This window comes from Heloderma suspectum, chromosome 13, assembly GCF_057233095.1.
Source record: "Heloderma suspectum isolate Gila_16-S chromosome 13, 16-S_ref, whole genome shotgun sequence".
NCBI lineage: Eukaryota > Metazoa > Chordata > Lepidosauria > Squamata > Helodermatidae > Heloderma > Heloderma suspectum.
Window position 1 is genome coordinate 24722422 of NC_139470.1, and position 17073 is coordinate 24739494.

A 17073-nucleotide genomic window follows, 5' to 3' on the forward strand; every position below is an offset into this window, starting at 1 on the left:
GCTTCTCCAGAATATAATTTGGCCCTCAGGCTGAAAGAGCTTCTGCACCCCTGCTGTATGGAGCTTGCGTTTTTCAGCTCAGGCACTGTTACGTGTCCCGCCTCCTAGAAGGCTGACATCCATGGGGACTCGAGACAGTAGCACCATCCCAGATGTGGAACACCTTCCCCCACTGTGGTTGCACTGCCTCCCTCATTCTTGGCCTTGAGACAGCTGGTAGAAAAAAACTATACTGTTCTGCCAAGCATTTGATGACTGAAAGCCGCTCCTTCATTTGAGAGGGTTCCCCCGTCTTATGGCAATTTTATCTGTTTCCTTTTGTGTTTGGTGAAATTACTTCCTTTTATTCTTTTCATGGTTTTATTGTAAATCACCTCGAGCATTCCCTGAGCGGAGGGGCGATTCAAAATGGCATTAAATAAATAGCAATAATAGCAAAGACTCCCTGGAGTTAAAATAGATGACGGCTTGCTTCCAACTGCTGCCAGGAGAAGGGGGAAATGGAAACGGCTTCAGAGCTCTGGATTTCAAGTTTACCAATGTGGTAATCTAAAGCACATTTTTAATTAGACTGAGATTGCAATCAGAGAGGAATAATTAAAATCAGATGAGCTTGAGGAGGCGTCAATGGCAAAGAGATTGTCACCTGAAAATGACAAGTAGGCTTTATACCGACCGACCTTGGTAGACCAGGTAACGCCGTGGTGTGCAGGTTCATTCTGCCATTACTCTATTGGGGGAGGGGATACCTACTCGGAATCTGAATATACTCCTTCCCAATCCACACCTTCACAGAACATGGAGTGGAAGAAATGTGAAAAACAAAAACCAGTAGAATTAAAATAGTAGCATGGGAGCCATCTGGGCTCCTAGCTATTCGTGGCTCCGTAGTTTCAAAGCAGACCCCTGTGCTATATATGAAGTATATAGGCTAAGCTACTTCTCCTAATCAAGACACACATAAGGGACACAGGCACATATCTCAGTGTGATAAAGCACCTGCTTTGCATGCAGAATATCCACGGTTCAGTCTCTAGCATCTCCAGGTGGGGTGAGGAGTGAATCTTGCCTGAAAGCCTGGGGAGCCATTGCTGCCAGTCAGGGTTGACAATGCTGGGCTAGATGGACCAAGGGTCTGAGTCAGGATAGTGCAGCTTCCTATGTCCCTATCAGGTGATTTGGGCCATGGCTGAGTGGTAGATGAGCCGCTTTGCGTGCAGAAGGTCCCAGGTTCAATCCCCGCCATAAGAACATAAGAAGTGCCCTGCTGGATCAGACCAAGGGTCCATCTAGTCCAGCATTCTGTCCACACAGTGGCCAACCAGCTGTCGACCGGAACCCACTAGCAGGGCATGAGTGCAACAGCACCCTCCCACCCGTGTTCCCCAGCAACTGGTGTACACAGGCTCACTGCCTCTGGTACTGCAGATGGCACACAGCCATCAGGACTAGTAGCTGTTCATAGCCTTCTCCTTCAGGAATTTGTCCATCCCCAATTATATCCATCCAAATTGGTGGTGCCATCACTTCATCTTGTGGTAACAAGTTCCATAGTTTAACTCTGTGCTGTGTGGAGAACTACTTCCTTTTATATATCCTGAATCTCCCACCAATCAGCTTCATAGGATGACCCCACTGGGTTGGTTGTAGTATTTTGAGAGAGGGAGAAAAATGTCTCCCTATCCACATTCTCCACACCATGCATAATTTTGTAGACCTCTATCATGTCTCCCCTTACCCTCCATTTTTCCAAGGTAAACAATCCCAGCTATTGTAACCGTCTCTCATAGGGGAGATGTTCCAGCCCCTTGATCATTTTAGTTGCCCTTTTCCACACTTTTTCCAGCTCTACATCTTTTTTAAGATGTGGTATCCCAGGCTCAATCCCTGGCATCTCCAGGTAGGGCTGGGAAAAACCCCATCCGAGGCCCTGGAGATCTGCGGCCGGTCAGTGTAGACCAGCCTTCTTCAACCTGGTGCCCTCCAGGTGTTTTAGACTTCAGCTCCCATCAGCCCCGGCCAGCACAGCCAATGGTCAGGATTCAGGCATTCTGGGAGTTGTCATCCAAAACATCTGGGGGCTACCAGGTTGAGGAAGGCTGGTGTAGACAATATCAGTGAGATGGTCCAATGGTCTGACATGGTAGAAGGAACTTACATACAGTTGCAGGGATATCGGAGAAATCCGCAGTGGAATCAAATGAGTTCACATTTCTATGAATCTGACCTGCAAATTCCATGTCGGACTGGCTTTTCCACGGATGTGCAGATTTGGTAGACTTGCAGGCCAGTTTTTTAACTTTCCAGAACTTTATGCAAATTTAATCATAGAAAAATCCATAAAATAAACAAAAAAATCCAATTCAGTTAAGAGTGGACAACGGAACAAAAGGCGCCTGACAATCCATGAAATCCAGACAGATCAGATTTCACAAAATCTGTACATCCCTAGTCAGTTGCCCTGTGACTGGAGAGCAGAAGGGAAGCACGTACTCTGGCCTCTGCCACTGGGCAGAGCACCAAAGGCCAGTTGTGTCATGGAAATTCTGCAGGCGTTCATCATGACAGCCCCCAAGGAGAGTGCGAAAATGCAGGCGGCTGTGTTGATCCATATCCACAAAGCAGTTCAGTCTCCATCTCCATGAGGAGCAGGTCTGCGGTAAAGCTAATGGGTCTTAATTGCCCATTCAAGACCAGGCCACCCCAACATACTCTGCATTACAACAGAGAACTATATATTGTTGCTGGGAAAATTCATTTCCTCCCCAGCTACTGTGAGGATTGCAGCTAAGCTCAAAGGGAAGAGGGAAGTCTGAGGAGGGGGTGGCAGAGGATGTCAGAATCCCTGCTCATGAAAAAGCGCCGGCGCTGTGTCCCCGTGAGCCCTGCCTCCACTACATCACTGATAATTCAGTTTGCTCTTTGTCTCTACTTCCTGGTGGTGTCCCTCAGCCCTGCCTCCTGGCTCATCTCCTAGCTAGGGATGTACGGACTGCGTGAAATCCACTCCGTCTGTGTTTCGTGGATTGTCAGGCACCATTCGTTCTGTCGTCCTCCGCATGATGGGGGGAAAAAATCATCAATCATGCAGAAAAATACACAAATAATTACGTAAATATTTATGTAACATGATAGCACTTTTCAAGTACTTGAAAGGTTGTCACAGAGAGGAAGGCCAGGATCTCTTCTTGATCATCCCAGAGCGCAGGACATGAAATAATGGGGTCAAGTGACAGGAAGCCAGATTCCGGCTGAACATGAGGAGAAACTTTCTGACTGTTAGAGCAATATGGCAAATGAAACCAATGACCTAGGGAGGCGGTGGGCTCTCCCACACTGGAGGCATTCAGGACGAGGCTGGACAGCCACCTGTCAGGGATGCTCTGACTTGGATTCCTGCACTGAGCAGGGGGTTGGACTTGATGGCCTTGTAGGCCCCTTCCAACCCTACTATACTATTCTATGATTCTATGTAAGTATTTACATAATTTACCTCAGTATGTAACATTTAGTGTATTGTCCCCCATTCCATTCCATGTTTCCTCAGCAGAAATTTGCATAATTTTCAACAGATTTATATGCGTAAATTTCGGGAAAGTAAAAAACTAATCTGAAAGTCTACGGACTCCACGCAGCCTTAGAAATCCGAGCTCATTTTAATCCATCTCAAATTGCTCTAGCATCCCTACTCCTAGCTTGACTCTCCCCAGGAAATATTGCTGGGAAAATTCATTTTCCCCCAGCTACTGTCCTGTTTCAATGCAGGCGAGGGCCTTGGGCACGGTGCAGATACTCCCAGGAGCAGCAGAGAGAGAGAGTAACCAGTTCAGTCCAAGGTCATACACTGGTGTTCCGAAGAGGTTTTTGCAGGCACAGGCAGAGGCGAAGTCAAAACAGTCCAAAGGTCAGACAAGCGTCAGTCTTATCAGGCATCAAGGCCAGTCAGGGGGTGTCCAACTCCAAAAGCATCGTACAGACAGGCAGCCGAGGGTCTAGGAGCCTGTCAGGTCTGGTGCCTTGAAAGGCAATGTTGAGGTTAAGGCGCTGTTGTTCACAGCAGTGAGCTGGCGTCAGCTGGGCTGATTTAAAGCTGGTCGTTGATCAGCACAGCTGGCGAATTAGGTCAGCGTGTTGCTTTTAAGGGAGGCCCCACGCTGCACCTTCCTCTTGTAGTTTTGCTGGTCGCGTCTGATTCTGCGCCGTTCAGAGGGATGGACTATCTCAGGCTCTGCTTCCAGCATTTAGGGGAATTCAGCAACTGCTCAAGAGGGGCCCGGTTGCGCCTGTAATGTTTCCAGGGGAAGAGCTCTGGCTGGGTCCCATTGTGCTGGCTCTCCCCCTCCTCTTCTTCCTCAGGTGAATCCTCCTCCAGGTAGGGTATGACACTTACAGTGAGGCTTGCAGCTAATCTCAGAGGGAACAGGGAAGTCTGAGGAGGGGGTGGCAGAGGATGTCAGCGTCCCTTCTAATAAAAAAAAAGTGCCGGCGCTGTGTCCCCATGAGCCCTGCCTCCACTACATCAATGATAATTCAGATTGCCCTTTGTCCCTACCTCCTGGCAGTGTCCCTCAGCCCGCCTCCTGGCTTTGATCCTCAGCCCTGCCTCCTGGCTCGCCTCCTAACTTGACCCTCCCCAGGGAAAATTGCTGGGAAAATTCATTTCCTCCCCAGCTGTGAGGATTGCAGCTAAGCTCAGAGGGAAGAGGGGGGGCGGGGGGCGGGGGGCGGGTGTCATCAGCATCTCCGCTATCTATCTATCTATCTATCTATCTATCTATCTATCTATCACATTTATATACCACTCTACATCTAAACAAATTCCGGAGCAATGAGTGAACGATAAAAGGTAAAAAGATAAAAAGAATAGAACACCATATTAAACATTTTTAAAAACAACAGAATACCAATAAAAACCATGGCTAATCAACCAAGGAAGGCTTCTTGAAATAAAGACGTTTTCAGGAGGCGCCAAAAACTACACAAACTTGGTGCCTACCTGACCCCCAGAGGCAGGGAGTTCCACAGAAATGGGGCCACCACACTGAAGGCTCTTCTCTGGGTGGACTCCAGTCAGGCCATAGGTCCATGCAGAACCACCAGAAACAGGCCCTCTGATGTCCTCAGAGAGTGTACTGGTTGATAAGGGAGAAGGCGCTCTCTCAACTATCCTGGTCCCAAGTTGTTTAGAGCTAATAATAATTTTTTTAAGTGCCGGTGCTGTGTCCTTTGGACACCACTGTCAAAGGCCTCTGGGAAGTTGCACACCCCGTCTCCCAAAAGAACATTGTGGCAAGATGTAAATGAACCTGGTCCCATCCACTGGCCAGAGAAGGAGCTGCTGCAAGACATTTGCTTCCCCCCTCCCTGCCAGAAAGAGCCCTCTGCTCCAACTGCCAGTTGCCCTAGAAGCACAGAACCAAAAGGAAACACGTTCTATCTCCATCCGTCAGCCAGAGAACTACAGGCTACTGGGTTGTGTATGTGTGAGTCGGGGTGGAGGGTGGGTTGTATAACAATCTGCTTCGTGTAAGCTGCCTTGAGAATGGTTTGATTGAAAGTCAGGACATCCATCTAAATCAATAAATAATTTACTCAAGAACCATGGGAGGGAGGCATATTCATTTCCTCTGAAGAGACGGGCAACTGAGTCCAAGGGAGCCTTGCCCAAACTGATAACTCCACGGCTGATATGAAATCTAAGCCTTCCACAGGATGGAAATCGACAGTCTGTGACTGAAATGAGTGAGGTTTATATCTCAGCCTAGGTGGATAACTGTGCATATGGACAGAGATGTCTGTCTGTTCTTCTTGAAAGGTCACCAAGGAGGGGGAGAAACACGAGGAAAGGTAGGGAATCTATGAATTTTTTTTTATTTATCCCTCCCACCTATTTGTGGCCATAGCTCAGTGGCAATGCCCCTGCTTTGAATGCAAAAGGCCCCGGGTTCAATTCCCAGCATCTCTGGCTAGGACTGGCAGAGCTGGCTCGAGACATTTTGCTGCCTGAGGTGAAGAACAAGATGGTACCCTCTCCCATTTCAAGTACAAAAGTTGACCAGATGGTTTCTTCAACACTGGTGATGGAACAGTATCCTCCATTGAACCTGAAGGCAGCAGGCTAGCTTAGGGGACACTGTGAGGCACACAGCTGTCTCCTTCAGCACCTTGCTGCCACCTCCCAGCATCTGCCATGTGAGGCGACTGCTTCACCCTGTCTAATGGTAGGGCTGGCCCTGAGGACTGGGAAAGACTCCTATCTGAAACCCAGGAGAGTCACTGACATTCCATATAGACCAGGGGTCCCCAATGTGGCATTGTAAAGTCCTCAATCCATTGCATTATAGGAAGTGAGCACTTATCATTCCAATGTTGTAGTATCGGTCTGTTAGATGTCAAAAGAGTGCGGAAAAACCATTTGCGCTGACCGTTAATTTCCAAGAAGCTGGTAGATGATTTAAAAGAGCATGTATATCAGCGAATATGAAAGACTGTTCCAGTACAAAATGTCTCCATATAAGAATCTCCTCCCCAAAAGAAGCAACTACTGCACATTGCCGGGACATAAATTTAAAAGATGCATTGGTTGCACCGCCGGCAATTAGCCGAATTAGACAAAGCCTTATTAAAGAGACGTTGCGGCATGAAACATGAAACAAATGCTTTTGCTGAATAAGATGCAACCTAAAATCCATAGATGCAGCAGGTATAGATGCCAAAGTGGAGATCCACTGATCAGGCATTTTGTGGTGGTGCCCACAGCTGTTTCTTAAATTTCAAAATGTGCCCATGGGTCCCAAAAGGTTGGGGACTTCTGGTGTAAACTAATACAGGGCTAGATGGAACGAAAGTCTGACTCAGTATAAGGCACCTTCCAATGATCCTAACCAATGGAAATTCAGAGAAATGGCCATGTGACTCTCCTTACAACCCCAATCCATTTTCTTTGGTAGTGCCATTTCCAGGTTTTTGAGGGCCCTTGGGCAAAATGCCCTCAATGGGACCCCTTTCTTCTCACCACCATTGTCACCAGCTGCTTTTGCTCCTCCTCTTCTTTCTCATCATTGCTACCACTTGCTTGCTTGGCAGGGACAAGAGGCCGGTGAACAAGCAGGTTGCAGTGGTGGAGAGGAGGAGCAACTCCAGGGGGCTTCAGTCAGTGGGCCCCTGCTGGGGTCTGGCCCCTTGGCAGGTGCCCAATCATGCCTACCCTTGATGTAGGCCCTGCTCTTTGGGGTGCATACACCGTGATCTAGTATTACTCTTGTTGTTTGGGGTTTTTTAAAGATTCCTTTAAAAACTTTTCTGTGATATTTGCAAACATGTGGTGTAGCACCTAAGAAAAATTTAGCTCAGCGTCTTGTATTTTTGACTGTTGTATTTGCTTTTTAAAATTTATTTAGAGGTATATCTATTTTTAGAAAAAAATTCTGTGTGTGCATGTTTAACTTGTAGGAGCAGTGCTGAAGCCAATCTCATAAAATATCAGCTTATTTATTCATGGATACAGTGGATGTTATGTACTGCCTATTTATGGACTGCGGTGGCCTTCGGCTGAGAACAATAATGCTTTTTACATATGTAACATAATATAAAATCAGCCCCCTCTATTGCTGAGGTAGGCGGACTTCAAGCTTGGAGAATCTACTGTGGGTTTTTCCTAGATCCACCAACTGGAGCTAGGTGCAAAAGACGTACGCTTAGAAGTAAAGAATTCTGAGCTTGTTCTGAGTACCTGAACTAATCGCAGTCTTTCCATACAAAAATCCCCTAGTTTTCTTCATTTTAGCAGTATAATGTAGGATGGAGGAGGGGGAGTAATTTTGTTGCTGCTATTGTTAAACAATGGAGAATAGTAAATCCTTGCTGATCTACTGCAAATCACTCAGAGATCTACTAGATCTTCTGCCCATCCCTGCTCTATTGTGCATTCAAAGCTCTCAGGGGTCTACCTAAGGTAAGCTACAATAGCAGCACTACTGCCAGCAGGGCGAGCCCAAGACATTTTGCTGTCTGAGGCAAAGATGGCGCCCCCTCCCATTCCATGTACAAAAGCTGGCTGGGCTGGCAGTTGAATCTCTCCATACTAGCCATGAGACAGTATCCTCCACAGGCAACAGGCTAGCTAACGGGGCACAAGGCAGGCTGCTTGGCCCACAGCCATCTCCTCCAACACCTTGCTGCCACCTCCCAGCATCTGCCACCTGACGTGACTGCCTCACTCTGCCTTATGCTAGGGCTGGCCCTGACCACCACCGCACAAACAGAAGTAAGAAGGAGATCCCCCAAAAAATGTTGGGGTGAAAGGTTGAGTCCCAGTTCTGAAAACGTTGCAGATATTGGGATAGAGGAGGAAGAGTTCTGATCCACTTGAAAACCTGCTCACTTATTTATTTATTTATTTATTTATTTATTTATTTATTTCTATACCGCCCAATAGCCGAAGCTCTCTTCTTTGTGACTTTTTAGTTGGAGCTAATAAAGGCATCATCCCAACGTTGCTATTGGTAACATATACGTACATCTCTGAAGCACATATGTCATGCAGGTGTTTTTTTTCTCCTCAAACCAGGGTTAGCAGAGGAATTGTGAGGAGGGGGAAATGTCAGGACTGGTGGTCTGGGGGCAAGTTGGAAAACAGGATCTACAGAGGGCAGTCAAAGAGCTAAACTGCACACTACATTAAATACATTGTGTGCAGCTGGTCCTCACTCTTTTATTTACTGCTGTGTAAGCAGGCAGGTCCCCAATTTGGATCGGAACCACCACATGCAAATAGGGGAGGTTTAACGCTTCCCACCCAGCCACTTCTTTTCTTTAAATTCTCCTCTCCCGCTGCTCCCCAGTGCAAGGGCTAAAAAGAGAGGGGGAAAAACTCCATTGGTGCCAATCATTTTTTCCTTTTTTTAACCCCCACGCAAATTTAAAGGGGAAAAAAGCAGCTGCGTGGCAAGTTTTAAACCTCCCCTACCCATGTGCAGTAGTCCCAGTCTGGATCAGGGCCCCACGCATTTACACAGACATAAATAAAAGAGCAAGGTTCAGCTACATGCTACATATTATTTATTTATTTGCAACATTTGTATACCACTCCACATCTAAAGAGATTCCAGAGTAGTGAACAACAAAAGATGAAATGAACAAAAGATAAGAATGAAACATGATATTAAAGTCATTCTTTAAAAAACAGAGTGCCAATAGAATCAAGGCTGGTTAACCAAGGAAGTTTTTCTGGAAAAGAGCTATTTTCAGGAGGTGCTGAAAACAATCCAGTGTTGGCGTCTGCCTGACCTCCAGGGGCAGGGAGTTCCAAAGGAAGGGGGCCACCACACTGAAGGCTCTTCTCCGGGTGGACTCCAGTGAGGCCATAGGTCCATGTGGAATCACCAGAAACATGCCATCTGATGACCTCAGGTTGGTAGGTTGGAAAGAGAGAAGGCGCTCTCTCAGGTATCCTGGTCCCAAGTTCTTTAGGGCTTTGTACACTAGTACGGAAACCTTAAACCTGGCCCGGTCACAAGTAAGCAGCCAGTGCAGTTCCTTCCGCAAAGGAGTTGCATGCTGAAAGGGGGCAGCTGCTGCGTTCTGCACTAACTCCAGCTTCTGGAGCAGTCTCAAGGGCAGCCCCGCATAGAATGCATTGCAGTAATCTAGTCTTGAGGTTATTAGCACCTGTACCACTGTGGCCAAACCATCCCTGTCCAGCAGAGGCTGTAGATGGCAAATCAGAGCATAACGTTTAGCCCTGTGAGTTCAATCTCTGAAAAGAAGCCAGTTGCCCTGACTTAGAAGCCAGGCCAGTGTCTGCAGCTTTATAAGGCCAAAAGAACCCCTTGTGAAGGTTTGAGGCCTACAGAGGCAAAGGGGAAAAAGGTCAGGCTTCAAGGCCTGGAGTTTTCTGTTGGGAGGGGGTAACCCTGAGAGGACTAGTTTCATTTCTCCAGTTAAATGTTGGTTTCATTTCTCCACTTCAGTTCATTTCTTCAGGTTTGAAGCAGTGCTTTCAGTTTTGAGGGAGGAGGGTATATAAAGAGAGGGAGAGGGCCAGCAAAAGCAGAGACAGCCAGAGCCTGAAGTGAGAGCAGAGTCTGAAGAGTGAGCAGGAAGAAGCAGCCTAGAAAAATCTAAGGACAGCTAGGGTAAAGAAACTTACATTTTGCATATTTTATTTTATTTTAATGTCTTTTGCATTACTCAGCTCTATTGTGTAAATACTTTTAGTTGTGATTTGCTTGCTTTAAATCTACTAGTGAACCATTGTGGTTAAACTCTGTGTCTACAGTGTCAGTCACCCCACATCTACAGCCTAAACCCCACATTACTGGGAAGGTGAAGTTTAAAAGAAGGAAGGTGGGACTCTTAAGGAGGCCAGAGAACCTTAAGGGGGTCCAGGTCTAAAGGGGAACCTTGTCACCCCACTAGCCCTTAGTGTCACCTGACTCCTGCTGTGCTGATAGCTGCAATTCCGCTTCTTGGCAAAAGTGCAGAAGCGCAGCAGAGAGCAGCAGGAGTTGGCCCACTCCTTCCACTGGCAAAGTAACACAGCAGCATAGTAGAGCCTAAGGAGTCCCCAACCTTTCTTGGGTCAGTGGACAAATCTGGAATTTTGGGTGTCCTGGGTACTCTCTAGGGATGTATGAACTGACTCACCTGTTTCGTTTCGTGACATCCGCGGTGGGGCGGAGGCGCTCCGTCCCTCCCCCGGAAATCCTCGCCAGCCGGCTCCGCTCCGCGGCGACTCTGCGGAGTCACCAGCTGGCCAGGGTGACCCGCAGCGACATCTGGCTGCTGCTGGGCTGCGCAGGGATGCAAATGGCAGCCACCATAGCCGCCACCATTTGCATCCTTTTTTTTCCCCGTGATAGGCTACGTAAATATTTACGTAGCCTATCACGGCCTCCACAGGGACGCAAATGGCATCCCTGCGTTAGCCGTGATAGGCTATGTAAGTATTTACGTAGCCTATCACGGCAAAAATCGTGAAGCGAATGGCAGCCACAGATGTGGCCGCCATTTGCAAAGCAGCACGAACGGCACCAGGTGGGTGCTCCATTTCGCACGATTTTTGCGGGTGGTGAGGTAGGTGGGCTTTGTTCCGCCACAGATTTCGGGGGGCTGAATGCACTAGCATTTGGCCTCACTGAGATCCATGGCAGAATTCTCCGCCATCCCTAGTGCTCTCACAAAATGGCTGCCATGGTGGACAAACCTTTCGCATTCATGAAATGGCTGCCATGGTGGGCATGGCAGGAAAGAAATCACTCATTTTCCAGAAGCTAAATTGGTGAGACTAAAAGAAAAGTTATTTGCCCAAGAACCTAAGTACAAGGCAGAGATGGTGGGATAGGCTGACCTCCAAAACTGGAAGAAGTGCAGAAAGGGGCAAATAAAAGATCAGTGGGCTAGAGCATCTCCCCTAGGAGGGAAGGTTACAACAGCTGGGATTGTTTAGCATGGGAAAGAGGAGGGTCGGGGAGACATGATAGAGGTCTACAAAATGATGCATGGTGTGGAGAATGTGGATACGGAGATGTTTTTCTCCCTCTCTCAAAATATTAGAACCCAGTGGGTCAACCCATGAAGCTGATTGGTGGGGGATTCAGGACAGATCAAAGGAAGGACTTCTTCACACAGCGCATAGTTAAACTATGGAACTCGCTACCACAGGATGTAGTGATGGCCACCAATTTGGATGGCTTTAAAAGTGGGTTGGACAAATTCCTGAAGGAGAAGGCTATCAATGGCCATTAGACTTGATGGCTATGTGCTACCTCCAGTACCAGAGACGGTGAGCCTACATACACCAGTTGCTGGGGAAGATGGGTGAGAGGGTGCTGTTGAACTCGTGTCCTGCTTGTGAGTTCCTGGTCAACGGCTGGTTGGCCACTGTGTGAACGGTGGACCTTGGCCTGATCCAGCAGGGCTCTTCTTATGTTCTTAAGACAACCCCTGCCTTCAGGCTGGCAATCTAAAAAGACATGACACAAAAGGAAAAAGGGATGGGGTGGGGAAAGGAAAATAAGAAAACTCCAGCACCAGTTCTTAATGTTATACGGTTCTTACGATGACCAGATGTGATGCAGATGTAATGCAGCCAGATGTGGCTGCTCCTCTTATCATGACCAGCTTGAATGGTAACAGCTCAAAGTGAGGAAGAGCCCCACATTCCTGGTCTTCCAGCTAAGCTGATGGAGTGGCCCCGATGGCTGTGTGCTACCTCCAGGACTAGAGGCAGTGAGCCAGTGTACACCAGTTGCTGGGGAACATGGGTGGGAGGGTGCTGTTGCGCTCATGTCCTGTTTGTGGGTTCCTGGTCGACAGCTGGTTGGCCACTATGTGAACAGAATGCTGGACGAGATGGACCCTTGGCCTGATCCAGCAGGGCTGTTCTTATGTTCTTCAAACACAAAGCTACTCTTTTGAACCCAAATAAAGATGGCGCAGGAAGGAAGCCCTGCAATTTGCAGAAAGCCAGTGTCCCAGTTTGCAAATTTTTTTTAATTCTTCAAATCTTAAGAAATAAAATAAAAATCAGGAGGGGCAAGGAGCCTGGCCGGCACAGAGAGAGGTGTCTGTGGCCACTTTGGCGCCCACGGGACACCACGTTGAAAGCCACAGGATTAAAGTGGCTCTCACAGCCTGAGCCCCTGTTACAAGACTCTCGCTGGCATGCTAAAAGAACGGGAAAAGCAATCTGCAAGAGAACAAAACCAAGAAAAGAAAAAAGGCTCCTACTGCTAGGAATTGAGCTTGTGCCACCCAAGAGCAAATGAGCTGTTGCTGATAATGCTGCTCTCTTAAAAAAAAAAAAAAAAAAAGGCCAGGGGAGGAGAGATGTAGTCTGGTTTTTTAAAAAAGACAGCTGGGTCCTTTGTAAAGATAGCCCTTATGTCTTGATGCAGATAGAGAAAATGGGGAAAAGGCACATCACACCTCTTATCAAAAAGGCGGCAGCAGGTGCTGTGCGTATCATTTCACAAACCTCGCTCCAGATCTTTGAAACCCTCAATGGGAGAAAAATAAGCACAAGGACCCTTTTAAAGGAGAACGGACAATGTGAGCGGGACAATGCGTCCCTGATTTAAGAACCGTGACTGGCAAACAAAGCAAAGACGGCTGGACTCATTACTTCGCTCCAGATCAACACATTCCTCCTCCTTTGTGCCTAGCGTCTTGGCCTGTGACCGCCTTGGAGGATTTTGGGGTGCAGTTCACTCACTATCAAACTGGGACATCCCAGCCATCTCCTGTTTCAGGTTATGTGGCTCTTGTCCAGCAATTCCCTTCAGTGGTGCAGCTAGGTAATTCTAGCCCCTGGATTTAATGGGGGGAAGGGGGGGATAGATTTCTGTATTTATTACATTTATATCCCACCTTTTTTTCCTCTTGCAAGTAACACAAGGTGGCTTTCCTAGTCCTCCTTCCTCTCCATTTTATGCTCACAACAACCTTCTGAGGTAGAATCATAGAATAGTAGGGCTGGAAGGGGCCTACAAGGCCATCGAGTCCAACCCCCTGCTCAGTGCAGGAATCCAAGTCAGAGCATCCCTGACAGATGGCTGCCCAGCCTCATCTTGAACGCCTCCAGTGTGGGAGAGCCCACCGCCTCCCTAGCTCATGGGTTCCACTGTCGTATTGCTCTAACAGTCAGGACGTTTTTCCTGATGTTCAGCCGGAATCTGGCTTCCTGTCACTTGAGCCCATTATTCCGTGTCCTGCACTCTGGGATGATCGAGAAAAGATCCTGGCCTTCCTCTCTGTGACAGCCTTTCAAGGACTTGAAGGGCGTTATCCTATCTCCCCTCAGTCTTCTCTTCTCAAGGCTAAACATGCCCAGTTCTTTCAGACTCTCTTCATAGGGCTTTCTTTCCAGTCCGCTGATCATCTTCGTTGCCCTCCTCTGAACCCTCTCCAGTAGGGATGTCAGAGAATTCCACCACGGACTCCAGTGAGGCCGGATTCTTTAGAATCCAGCCTCCCAGAATCCGTGGCAGAACGGCCTCCCCCCCCCCCCGCCACCCCGCAGAATCCGCCCAGGACAGAGAGAGCGTACCTGGCAGCAGATGCGGCAGCTCCGGCAGCGGGGGCAGATGCAGCGGCTCCGGCTGGTCTCCCAGCCACTGCCGGGCTGCTGCGGCCACAAATGGCAGCTGTCGTAGCGGCCACCATTTGCGTGGCTGGCTTTGTTCGTGATAGGCTACATAAGTATTTACGCAGCCTATCATGGCAAAAGGCAGGGACATAAATGGCGGCCACTACGCCATTTGCGCCCCTGTTCTTTGCCGGGATAGGCTACATAAATACTTACGTAGCCTATCACAGCTTAATGCAAGGACACAAATGGCAGCTGCTACGACGGCCGCCATTTGCAGCCGCAGCAGCCCGGCAGTGGCCAGAACTCCAGCTGCAGCCGGCCCTGGCTGGTGGCTCCGTGGAGCTGCTGCAGAGCAGAGCCGGCCGAGGAGGATTCCGGGGGGAGGGATGAAGCGCCTCCCCCCCCCCCACGGATTGCCCAGCACGGAGCCAGGTAGGGGTTTCGTACATCCCTACTCTCCAATTTGTCTGCATCCTTCTTAAAGTGTAGTGCCCAGAACTGGACACGGTACTCCAGATGAAGCCTACCCAGTGCTGAGTAGAGGGGAACTAGTACTTTGAGTGATTTGGAAGCTATATTTCTATTCATGCAGCCCAAAATAGCATTGGCCTTTTTTGCAGCCACATTCCATTGTTGGCTCATATACAGCTTGTGATCTACAACAATTCCAAGAGCCTTCCCACTTGTAGTGTTGTTGAGCCACGTATCGCCCATCTTGTAACTGTGCATTTGGTTTCTTTTCCCTAGGTGCAGAACTTGGTATTTATCCCTATTAAATGTCATTCTGTTGTTTTCTGCCCAGCACTCCAGCCTATCAAGATCACTTTGAATTTTGTTTCTGTCTTCCAAGGTATTAGCTATCCCGCCCAATTTTGTGCAAATTTGATCAGCATTCCCTGCACCTCCTCCTCCAAGTCATTCATAAAAATGTTGAAGAGCACTGGGCCCAGGACTGAGCCCTGCAGTACCCCGCTCGTTACCTCTCCCCAGTTTGAGAAGATCCCATTGATGAATACTCTTTGAGTCCGTTCTGTAGCCAACTGTGGATCCACCTGATGGTTGTTTCATCTAGCCCACTTTTAGCTAGTTTGCTAATCAGGATATCAAAGCTTTTTTTGTTGAAAGCTTTGCTGAAGTCCAAGTATATGATGTCTACAGCGTTCCCACAGTCCACAAGGGACGTTACCTGATCAAAAAATGAGATCAGATTCGTCTGGCAGGATTTGTTCTTGACAAATCCATGTTGGCTTTGAATAATCACTGTATTGTTTACCGCATTGTAGCTTAGGGTGAACATCAGTGACTGGCCCAAAATCACCCAGTGAGCTTCATGGTCAAGTGGGGGAATTGAACCCAGATTTCCCAAGTCCCGATCCAAGACTCTTAACTAGTACATCACAGTGGCTCTCAGATGGCCATGTATCTTCTTTAGAATCCAGCCTCCCAGAATCCGTGGCAGAACAGCCTCCCCCGCCACCCCGCAGAATCCGCCCAGGACAGAGCGTACCTGGCGGCAGATGCGGCAGCTCCGGCAGCGGCGGCGGCAGATGCAGTGGCTCCGGCTGGTCTCCCAGCCACTGCCGGGCTGCTGAGGCCACAAATGGCAGCCGTCGTAGCGGCCGCCATTTGCGTGGCTGGCTTTGTTCGTGATAGGCTACATAAGTATTTACGTAGCCTATCACGGCAAAAGGCAGGGACATAAATGGCCCTTAAGAACATAAGAAGAGCCATGCTGGATCAGACCAAGGGTCCATCAAGTCCAACATTCCATTCACACAGTGGCCAATGAGCTGTCGACCAGGAACCCACAAGCAGGGCATGAGCGCAACAGCACCCTCCCACCCATGTTCCCCAGCAACTGGTGTACATAGGTTCACTGCCTCTGGTACTAGAGGAAGCATATAGTCATGAGGACCAGTAGCCATCGATGGCCTTCTCCTCCAGGAATTTGTCCATCCCCTTTTTAAAGCCATCCAGATTGGTGGCCATCACTACATCCTGCGGTAGCGAGTTCCATAGTTTAACTCTGCTGTGTGAAGACTGAAGAAGTCCTTCCTTCCTTTGATCTGTCCTGTATCTCCCACCAATCAGATTAATGGGTTGACTCCAATGGGTTCTAGCATTACAAGAGAGGGAGGAAAATGTCTCCTGGTCCACATTCTCCACACCAGGCAATTTGTAGACCTCAATCATGTCTCCCCGTGCCCTCTTGTGAAGATGTCTCTTCGTCCCACCCCAGTCACCATTCCATGCTTTACAGCTGCTTCTACATTCCTGATACATTACAGCAAAAATAAAGATATGAAGCCTGTTTGCCAACCCTGACGAAAAGGAAAAAAGGAAGGGAGAAATACTGAGAGAATGTGCAGTTTTGCACTTCAAACTCCCTCAAATCATAGCACAATTATGTCTACAAGAATAAAACTGAGTTTGCATCTGCTGCCCTAATGCTAAACTCGATGGCCTTGTAGGCCCCTTCCAACCCTACTGTTCTATGATTCTGAACACATTTAAGGCTGCCATAACGTGAAATACCCCCCCAAAAGGCCTATAACACCCAGCATGCCCCCCCCCCAGCCAACATGGCTGGCTGGGGCATGCTGGGAATTGTGAGCCTTTTTTCTGTCTAAAGATGCATAGGATTTGCACCTTGAAGGCACAATCCTATGCATGTTTAGACTGGCTGGGGAATGCTCAGAATTATAGGAACTTTCTCTGTCTAAAGATGCGTTGGATTGTGCTCTTATTTACAAAACCTGGTTCCTGTGCCTGCCTCTACCTGGCTCACTTCCAGGAGTGTAGTGGCAAATTCAGAAGTGCAGGGTCTCTTCGTGACAGTCACAGCCACGCCCTCTCACTGCCACGCCCCCTTCTAAGATTATAAAACCTTGTAAGATATACAGCCTTCAACTGGGATCTGGAAACAGTGCAGCCAAGAGTAAGGCAGTGGTATTTCAACTGGAAGTCTGAGAAAAAATGCA

The 17073-nt window shown here is 48.3% G+C and overlaps 1 protein-coding gene across 1 annotated transcript in view; it reads left to right on the forward strand.

Moving 5' to 3' along the window:
* SRRM4 (serine/arginine repetitive matrix 4) overlaps positions 1-17073 on the forward strand; it is a 195146-nt gene that overhangs the window by 128091 nt on the left and 49982 nt on the right. The window lies entirely within an intron of this gene.